General features: G+C 36.4%; 1 long non-coding RNA gene across 1 annotated transcript; it reads left to right on the top strand.

The window, feature by feature from the left end:
* The first annotated feature begins 3,147 nt into the window (after positions 1-3,147).
* Positions 3,148-4,506, top strand: LOC147486116 (uncharacterized). Its single transcript, XR_015202933.1, has 2 exons — positions 3,148-4,112; positions 4,218-4,506. It is a non-coding gene; the product is annotated as an uncharacterized LOC147486116 (long non-coding RNA).
* Positions 4,507-11,038: the final 6,532 nt, after the last annotated feature.

Raw genomic sequence — 11,038 nt, forward strand, 5'->3', positions numbered from 1 at the left:
TTTGGAATTGGAAAGGTCGAGGAAAGAAACAATACCGCTTATTTCGGAAGATGATGGTTTTCATTTTGTCTATCGATGATTGAAGCAAGAAATAAGATCGAAATGAAGTTACACATACTAATCTTCAAAAGGACTTAGTTGAACATGTTTTTAATTGGACCGCATTGAAGAAACAAAGAGATCCGGTACCAATTTATGATCCAAATTGGTCGGATCCGGATGAGGGAGAAGGAGGCGAAAAATTAAAATGGAAATGAAAATGTATTTCCTATGTATTTCCTATGTATTTCCTAACGAACTATTAAGTTCCAACGTATTTCCTATGTATTTCCTAATGTATTTCCTATGTAGTTCCAACGTATTTAATGAGTTGTGTTTTAATGAACTATATTACAATGTATTTTAATTTTATTGGTAATTGTATTTCTATGAAAATAATTATATTGGATGAGAACATACATAGTGCATTAATTAAAAAAAAAAAGTTAGATAAAAATACATAGTTCATTAATTAAAAATACAATGAAATTAAAATACATAGTGCATTAATTAAAAAGACAGTGAAATTAAAATACATAGTGCATTAATTAAAATACATAGTGCTTTAATTAAAATAAAATACTAGATAATTAAAATACATAAGCTTAGTTAGAGCTAGAACCACCTCTAGCCCTTCCCCATTCAAAGACGCGATTTTCAGCTTGTTGTTGCTCGATTATAAAAGCGGTATCGGGATGGAGGACACTTGTATCGGTCGCTAAAATCTTAGCTTCATATTGCATCTTTTGAAGCCGATTTTTTTCCAATTGAACCTGATTTTTTTCTGCTTGAATCCGATTTTTTTCTTCTCTTGCCATCACAGTTCTTTGACCATATGCAAGTTCCCTTTCCCTAAGTTCTAAGCATTTTTGTGTTTCATTTGCATCCTGTGAAAATGTATCCTCTAAACGTGTAAAGTAACCTCCAACATACCAATTGATTTTTTTGTTTCCTTTTGGACTTGGCTTTCTTCGATCCAAGAGGACGCCTCCATTTCTTTTGGACGCTCTATTTCTTGAGAACCCTCCAATTCAACTCCACCAACACTTGGTGAATTAGAAGTTGAATCTTCACCATCATTTTTGGCGACCTTTTCCCTTTGTGGGCGGCTTGACCTTGCCTCAAAAACGTTACTCCACTTTGGATTATCCTTGAGTATAACGTAACAATGATCAAGTGAAAAAGCCGATTTTTCTTGTAGTTGGTACGTCATCCTTGCCTCGACAACTAAAAAAAAAAAAAATGTGGTAATTAGACTAAAATAATCACTAGGACTAAGATAATTAAACTGCAATAATAATTAGACTAAGATAATAATTAGACTAAGACTAAAATGGAAATAATAAATACACTAAGATAATTAGACGAAGACGGAAATAATTAGACTAAGACTAAGATAATCAATAAATTCCAAATTGACAACGTTGTAATTACCCGGCTTTGTATTGTTGTACCACTTGCATGTCGAGCCTCCACCGCATTCACAATTGTAACAAATTTGTTCATCATTTTTGAAATATATTTCCACCTTTCGCTAATTGAATCGGGAGACCTATCCGACCCACGTGCTTGATTGAACTCGTTTGTTACACGATTCCAAAATCCTTTTGCATTTTGGAAAGCACCAACAATGGAGTCTTCACTAATTTTTATCCAAGCAAGACATAGAGCTTGATCATCGGACATGCTAAAGTGAGCTCTCGCTTTTGCTTGAGTGCTACCACTTGCTTGAGATGCTTGAGATGCTTGAGTTGATGCCATTTGATATTTGGTTTTTTTAAGAACTGATTTTAAAGAAGAAGAAATATGATATATGATTGTTGGAAGTGTGAGTTGAAATGAAACAAATGTTGTATATATACCAAAGTTTTTTATTTTGACCATTTTTTGACCGTTCTGACTTTTTGACCGTTGGTACACTAGCCGTTAGGACTCCGGACGGGATGTTGGATTCCGTCTGGTGAGTTTTGTAATCCAGATGGAATCCAACATCCCGTCCGAAATTAACAAGTCAGTGATAAACTCGGTGGAAGGTTTCACCTTGTTTTGAACTCGGGAAAACTATCACCGAGTTTATCACCCAGCATTGCACAGCACTTTTGGAGGAAAGTAGGTGATAGTTATCACTTCCCCCCTATCACCTGCATTGCAAATGCTCTTAATATTAAACAATAACAGTTTTCTGGCTTAGTTTTTGATTGTTGGGCATACACGTGTCATATTTTGGTTGGGTCATAAGCAAACTAAGTATTCCAAACATTGTAGGAAAAATGATTCCATCATTGTCCTATACTACCTCTTTAATGGAGTACCCAGCATTACTCTTTTTTCAATCTATTAAAGTTGAGTAGGTGACCAGTTTGACTCAACGCAACCACGTCTCTGTGATGACATTTAAAGTAAACTTACATGGATTTGTAGAGGCTGTTCGTGCCACTATTAGCTCCAGTGCTCAAACCTAATTTCCTAGAGAGGAGAAACCACCAGCTAGCTAGCCAAGTCAACCGAATTTGACTTCATTTGTTCAAATGCTGTAGGAACTTCCAGCCATTTGAATTCAATATTTACCGTATGATCATCAACTGTCCCTCACACCATTGGCCCTCCTTACCCAGGGGCGGATCTATGAGTTGGCTGCTGACCCCCTCCCCCCAAGTAACTTTGCTCAAAAACAATAAATACTTTGGCAACTGTTCACCCCAAAAAAAATCAAAAAAAAAATTTGTACGTAGTGGGAATTAGTACGAGACTACTAGTAGCCCCATCCTATTGGAGAATCATGCATCTGCCCGTCCTTACTCCTTACCAATTAATTCTATAAATATTTTAGTCAACCAAACACATCTCAAATTCTAAAAGATGACAATGGCATCCCCCACAAGAACACTAGTAGCAATATTTTCTCCTCTTCATTGGCTTCCATCACAAGTCAAGTTATCTTAGTTATATCTCATATATTTTTGCGCTATTCTTTCTCTTTAATTAGTTTTCTTTGATTTTAGTCCTTGCAGCAGATACAGAGAATTATAAGAACAGCGGAGAAAAGGATTTGCTATTCCTCAGCACCTTCGGCCAACCAGAAAAGAATGATCAACAATCCACCAAGGCCATCGGCGATTTCTTAAGTCATCAAGAATCCCTTTTCGGGCAAAGAAGAGAAAAGAAAAATGTTTATGTTATGTCACTTTTTGTATTGGATATGTATAATGATTTAGGAGTGCACTATATTCCCAGTAAATTAGAAATTAGGGTCCCCCTACCCAATTACACTACACATCCAAGTCAACTTGAGTTTACTGGTAACTTTGCTATGTGTAATATTGGCATGATCAATCTCTAGTCTCTTTTTGCATTCCACACATTTGTGCATAATGGATTTCAAATTGGTAAAAACCTAACGCTTGGCTCAAATGCTCAATAATTTTGGGATCCAAGTCTCTAAGACATTTTTCAAATTAACCCAACCACACCTGTTCTTCTACCGCTTTTGAGGTACATATTGTACTTTTCACATACTAATAGGATTGCGCACATGGAAATAATTGGCCAAGCAATAATATTATTCTGTCGGCCTCTAAGAAAGTCCATATGCGTACAATGGCAGAAACTGGATTTGAGTCCAGCAATTAGACATGAAGACGATCCCTATACACGTACAGATGGATGGAAATCCGTGATAGGAGCTAGGGTGTCAACCTACCTTCTCAGTCTCAGACAATTCAGTAAAGGTGGCAAGCTTGACTCCAGGAAAAAGGGTTTCATCGACATTAAACTGCCATAGATTTGTAGAGGTGGTCCACGCTACTCCAATGTCTTCTAAAACTCATTCAGTCAACAGTTGTTTGACTTTAGTTGTTCGAATGGTTTAGGAACCCACATACCACAGCTATTTAAATTCGACATTTTCCATTCATCAACTGCCCCGCCTCACTCCGTACTTACCATTTAGTCAACCAAAGACCTTTCCAATCTTTATCTCAAATTCTAGAAGACGATGGGATTCTCCACAGGAACACTAGCAGCAATCTTCATTACATTTCTTCTCCTCAATGGCTTCCACCATCAAATTTCAGGTATTCTTAATTTTACCTCAACATGCATATATTAAGATCGTAGCTTAAGTTGAGATATTTTTTTTAAGTATCTTCATTTCTTAGATTATTTCTCGTCAATTTTAGTCCTTGCAGATACAAATCATTATAGAAACAGCGGACGCATCAAAAAGTTGTTTGCATATCCTGGCACAAACAAGGCTAGCAGAAAAGGATTTATGCCTCCGGCACCTTCGGCCAACAGGAACAAAATGTTTGACACTCCTCCACCGCCAGCACCAATTTCTTAAGTCATCAAAGGATTTCGATCTGTATTTATTTCACTCTGTGTATTGGAGTGTAATAATGGTTTAATTAGGACTTTAGGATTGGAATATACATCAAACAAGTGCCTAGAAAATGTTTTGCAGTTTAATCGTGCTTGTTGCTATTGGTTTAGTTAGGTGTGTGATTGATAAACGAGGGTCAAGACATCGGATGATCGGAAGAATATATAGTTTCTAAAAGATCCCAGGTTATGTAGTATATACAGAATTGACCTCATTTGGGTTTTCACAAGTGCTGGGCACGCTCAGATGAATTGAATACAAGTAATTGGGCTGAGAGCCTAATTTTCCAATTTTTTTCTCCCTAAGTCTACCCTGAAGGAATCATAATTCATAAGCCTTCAAGAAAGCTTCTGTGTGGTACCCAGTGTTCTAAAAAACGCTAGGCGGTAGTCGGGCGGTGGGAGAGTGCCTAGTGCCTAGACATTTTAGGTAGTGTCTAGACGGGCTAGGCGCTATGCGGTTTTTTTTCCTAATATATATAGTAATACACACCTATACTACAAGAAATGAAGAAAATCATTTACCATAACTCAAAAAATAAATACAAACAAAGATACTTATTATAAAAATGCGTAATAGTCGAAGAATATCGACTTCATATAAAAACATACTCTTTGTTATAGTGATATATAATTTATATTAAACTTTAGTCTTTTAAACTCATTCAAATCTTAAGCCTACACGGGTTTTTAATTTTCGACATTTAATCATTCAAAAAAAAAAAAAAAAAAACTTGACTGGACCGCCTAGAGGCCGTCTAGCCCGCCTAATCGGTCTGCCTAGATCCGCCTAGTTGGTCCACCGATTTTTTAAACGACTTGGGCCTAGGCGAGTCGGTTGGGCACCGCCTAGCGCCTAGAGACTGCCTAGACTGATTTTTAGAACCGTGCTGGACCTGGGGAGAAACTGGACTCAAGTCCAGTAATTGGATGGTAAACAATTTCAATTAGAAGAAACCAACTTAACAGAGTGATTGATTAGAGAGGCAGAGCCAAAGTAGATGCTCTTTCAACCACAACTACAATCAGTTTGATTTACAAATGAAACTGATTGAAGATTAATTTACATAAATAGTAGAAAATGAATTAATATTACTAGAGCAGCCTCAATTTCAATTTACGGTTTCCCAAATTCCATGGTTTTCATGCGACGCCGGGTCTTTAGGAGATTTTCCTAAGAGTGCCAAACACAACATTTACCATATTCCCGTAAGCCGTTGAGGTGGCTTTTGTGCGGCGTGGTGGGTGTGTAGGACTACTTAAGTGGATCTTGTGCGAGGGCTGAGTTGGTGACAATGCATGACTACTTCATTTGGTGGCAACAACATTTTGATCATGTTTCACTGGTTAAAATGTAGTTACTTGGGCAACAACCCCTCTATATGAAGAGGTTTTACTATATATATATATATATGTATATATATAGCCGTTGAATGCCTGCCTGAGTAGAGAAGTATATGTAGAGGGCTAGGTAGGTGGTTGATATGATAAAAGCTAATTTAATATATATGAGATGAAAGACAAAACATACACAAACAAACTAGATTATAGTCAATACTAAAAATGTTGTGTATTAGAATAGGTCCAATATGGAAAGTCCCATGTTTCTATAAGTGTGGATATTCATATCTAGTAGTTTCTATTATAATGTTTTAGTTTAGTATAAGTATGTAACTCTGGGTAGAGAACAATCTCTCAACCTAAGAACTCTTTAACCCTAATCAATCTCTAGTCTTTTTTGGTCTTCTTCTTGGTGTTTATAATATATCAATGTCATAACTCTCCTAGCATCACTACTAACACAGAATTCAATATGGTATCGGAGCGAGGTTTAGTGGTATGCTAGGAGAGGAATCCCTCACCAAGAAAAGAAAAATCAAGTTTCTTTAAGTTTTTCAGTATAGTATTCAAGTCAAGTTTCAAGAAGAAGAAGGATATCTTACAAAAAAGAAGTTTTTATATCTGGATTTAAGTTTTAATTTTTTCTCTGGCGGTTTACTGTTCACAGCACTGTTCACAGGTACTATTCATCGACACTATTCACGATACTATTCATCGTCATGTTCAAGTAAGTTTTTTAAGATTCCGCTAGTGTTTAAAGTTTGTTTGAAGAATGCTAAGAGAGAGATCCGAAGTTTCTCAGTATTGGTTTCTTAGTATTGTTTCACTTCCGCAATCTACATCTTCTAGAATCTATCTGTCTTAGTATTGTAAGAGGGGCGCAACCTCTCTCTATCTCGCAGTCTCTGAAGTTAGTATTAGACGAGATGCACACGCACTCAGTCCGCAAGCCAAAAATTGTTTTCAGTATTGTTCGTTTTGTATTCAGAGAAGAGGGCGCGGGGCGCGCTCCAGATCGAATTGCCTGAGATGGGTGTAGGGTGCGCTCTTGCTTGACTCAACTTTTAGGCAGTTGGGCGCGGGGAGTGCTCCAATATGCCTTGACGGCGGGCCAAGACGCGCTTTGCCTCCACACATCAGGTTTCAAGATTTTTGAAGTATCAAGCCTTTGGAAGGTAGTTTGCACTCTCATCCAGGATTGGAGGGGTAGTATTGTTTGTATGCCGTTATGGATGTTTGGGTTTCTAGCTTCCGCGCAGTTGGTATTGATGTCGTATTCTATCTCAGTTTCTAGAACATGATCAAGTTGTTTGTTTGAAGTATTATAGGGGCACACGACCTCTCTCTCACGGGGAATTATTCTTTCCATCTTCCACTATTCCAGAAGTTCGCAGTCATAAAAAGGTGCGACCCACCCTCCACCTTCTATAGTGAGTATTGTTTGATGCATGTTCTATTAGAATTTTTGAAGTATGAAGTATAGTTGGAGTATGAAGTATTGTTTTTTTTTGAAGTGGGCATTGGTTGGTTGTATAAGTTGGTATTTAGTTTTCTCAGTTTCAAGTTCAAGTCGAAATAGACAAGCCTTTGTACTTTTCAACAACCTTGTATATTCCAACTTGAGAGGGGGAATAGGGAGGTATGAAGACATTCAGTAGTATATGAGGGAAGGAGAATATGGAGACGTATGAGAAAGAGTACTCATGTCTCCATATTCTAGCAAGCCTTGACGAACTTTTCATGACAAGGCATATCCAGTATTCAGTCTTCAATATGACATCTCCACTATTCAGTCTTTAGTATTCAGGTAGCAATCAAGCCTAAACTGCTAGTGTGTTTCAGGTAGCAGTCAAGCTTAAACTGTCAGTATGTTTCAGGTAGCAGTCAAGCCTTAACTGCAAGTATGTTTCAGGTAGCAGTCAAGCCTAAACTGCCAGTATGTTTCAGGTTGCAGTCAAGCCTAAAGTGCACTCATCATCAGGTAGCAGTCAAGCCTAAACTGCAGTCTTCAGTATTCAGGTAGTAGTTAAGCCTAAACTGTAGTATTCAGTATTCAGGTAGCAGTCAAGCCTAAACTGCAAGTATGTTTTAGGTAGCAATCATGCCAAAACTGCAAGTATGTTTTAGGTAGCAGTCAAGCCTAAACTGCAAGTATGTTTCTGGTAGCAATCAAGCCTAAATTGCACTCATCAGAATTCAGGTAGCAGTCAAGTTATAACTGCACCAGTATTAAGTATTCAGGAGTACCCATAATAGTATTTTGTTAACATTAACATTGATATTGATAGTAGCAGCCAAGAAACGCACATCAAGTCAGTGTTATTGTTTTCAATTTATATTATGACAACCATAACAGCGAATGGAGTGAGTAGTAGCCAAGCAGCACGCCACTAAACCGGTGTTATAATTTTAGTTTGTGACTGTGGTACACCTTCAGTATTTAGGTTAGGCCATTGCCTACACCGACAATTTCAGCTCTAGAACGTCTCAACAGTTGTTCGAGTTCTTCAACTAAAGACAATTCTATGCGAAAGGAGGAGCAGTATTCTTATCTTTTGTTTTTTGTAATCCAAGTTGTAATTTGCATAGTTTGCGTAATTACAGCTTGAGGGGGAGTATTAGAATATGTCAGCATTAGAATAAGTCTAATATGGAAAGTCCCATGTTTCTATAAGTATGGACATCCATATCTAGTAGTTTATATTATATTGTTTTAGTTTTGTATAAGTATGTAATTCTGGGTAGAGAATAGTCTCTCAACCTAAGAAGTCTTTAACCTTAATCAATCTCTAGTCTTCTTTGGTCTTCTTCTTGGTGTTTATAATATATCAATGTCACAACTCTCCTAGCATCACCACAAACACAGAATTCAACATTGTGTTATAGCTTAAGTAAGGGTTTCATGCTCACCTCAAAACATGTGGAAAAGAAATTAAGTTAGAAACAAATCAATGGGGAAGAGATAATGATTTTTACGCTTTGGATTATTATAAGACTAAATTAGAGATTAATAAGACTAGATTAACTAATTAAACTAATAGAAATAGGATTTTGATAAAAGAGAAGTTTATAGAGGAAGTAATAAATTAGAAACAAGTTTATTCATGATCCAACTAGTTCTTGTGTTAAAGTTATCATCTTTATCAAATTCCACAATGCAATGAAATAAATATTTATATTTTGTAAAATCCCTAATCAACTATTACTATCTCTAGTAAATAATCGATTAGCATAAGAGAATAACACTTCCATCATTCTCTTGAATGGAACTGCTAAACTCTAGTTTAAAACTAACCATTATTATCTCTAAAAATATAAAAGCTTCAAACTTTAAACACATAAACACAAATAACTAAATAAAACGCAAAGAATCCTTACATAGCCTTTATTAAAACTCCCCATAATGAGAGTTTTAACATAGTTTCATTGGATTAACACAATAGTAATAATAAAATTGAAGCATAGAACTAAAGGAAGAAGAAAGTTGAGATTTTTATTGGTGAAGGAAGAAGATGACAATGGTGGCTAACCCTAATTCTAACTCTAAAAATTAAACTAAAGATAGATAATACAATGGATGCTTATGGATGAAGTTAACTTATACTTTTATAGAGAACAAGTAGGGTTTTACATGTTGTGGTCGAAATTCTATCTTTACATAAGCTCATGGGCTTCAAAAACATATTAGGAGTCCAATACATAGAATTTAACTTAAGCCAAATCTGTAGTGTTTTACTATTATGCCCTTTTGGTCAACTTTTACTATTCTAAATAGATCTAGGCCTAGACCATTAGAAATCTCTTTCCGGCCGGTCGTTTGGATATAAAATGGGCCTCAATAAAGAGTCATGAGTCCACAGATATGTTTGTTTGAAGTTCTATTGCCTTTTCAGCAGTCTTTCGTCCGGGTTCACTTTTGTTTGACTTCTTGACTTGGGCTTTTTGAGGGATTTTTTTTTTCATAAATATTGGCCTTTATCCATGTTTTTCACCTAGCAATTAATTTAGTTTATTTTCACACACAATTGATGTCATTTCAACACTTACAAAAACAAGTAAATAGTGATAAACTCACATTATTATAAACATAATTGACTTAAATGAAATGCTATTAAAGGGTTTAAACTACAGTTTTGAGTGCTTATCAGTGGTCGCCACCAAAACTCTACCAAAGGAATCAAATTGATGTAAGATTATTAGTCCCTCTTTCTTGCGCCAGAATTCCTAATTTTTCGTTGATAATATTATTGTTTTGAAATTAGAATTATTATTTATTAGGATTTTCAAATATTTAGTAATTTCTATTTAGAGTTTAATTAGATTTAGAAGTTTATATTTCTTGGTTATCAAGTATGGCTTATCTATATAAGGAGGCTATTGTAGTTTTTTTTTTTGCTAGTTAAGCGAAACGTATTATAAGATGAAGGTGAACAAAATTGAAGAGTGGGTTGTGACAGATCCACACCTCACTCAAGTTACAATTAGTTTGTCAACTGACAAACTACCATTAGTGCTAAACGGAAGTATCTTTAGCTAAATCGATAATAATGCAAGGTCCGGATGTTCCCACCTTGTAAGCCAATTGGGTTTTCCATCTTCCACTCTTCTTAAATTGTCGAGTAATCTGCATCCTTGGTTTGCAGCTTGGTCCGCTGAAAAGTTCGCTTCCCTCCAAGTTGAAGTGATGAATTTTTTTGAATATTGTCAAGGATGCAGTTCCATCTGTTGGAGAGTTGCCACGGTAGTGTTGAAGTGCCAAATGCTTTAACTCCAACTTCTGAGTCACTTTCAATCCATACATCTAGCCAGCCTTTCTCAATAGCCACCTTGAGTCCTTCTACAATCGCTAGACATTCTGCCTAGTAGTAGAAACTCCTATATGCCTATGGTAGACAAGTAGAAAATCTCCATTATAGTTTCGATATGTACGTGGCTCTAACACCAGCGTTTCCTGGATTGCCTTGTGAAGCACCATTTGTATTGATCTTAGTGGTTGGTGCTGTTGGTGGAAGCTATTGCGTGCTTCGAATTCTCAGGGCATTTCTCAAGCGCCCTTTAATTCCCCAGAAACTAAGGATGTGGATGTCATCATGGTTCATGTGGGCTTTAGAGAGATGTGATGTGCAAAAGATCTGACTTCGGATTTGCTAAAAGCATTTACAGAGATTAGGCTTCTTGTCTTCAAAGACAATCTTGTTACGATGCTTCCAAATAATCGTCATGGTATTTACAATTGTCGTGTTCCAAAGTTGTTTGATGAATGGGTTGTTGTGTCATG

Source organism: Coptis chinensis, chromosome 7, assembly GCF_015680905.1.
Source record: "Coptis chinensis isolate HL-2020 chromosome 7, ASM1568090v1, whole genome shotgun sequence".
Lineage (NCBI taxonomy): Eukaryota > Viridiplantae > Streptophyta > Magnoliopsida > Ranunculales > Ranunculaceae > Coptis > Coptis chinensis.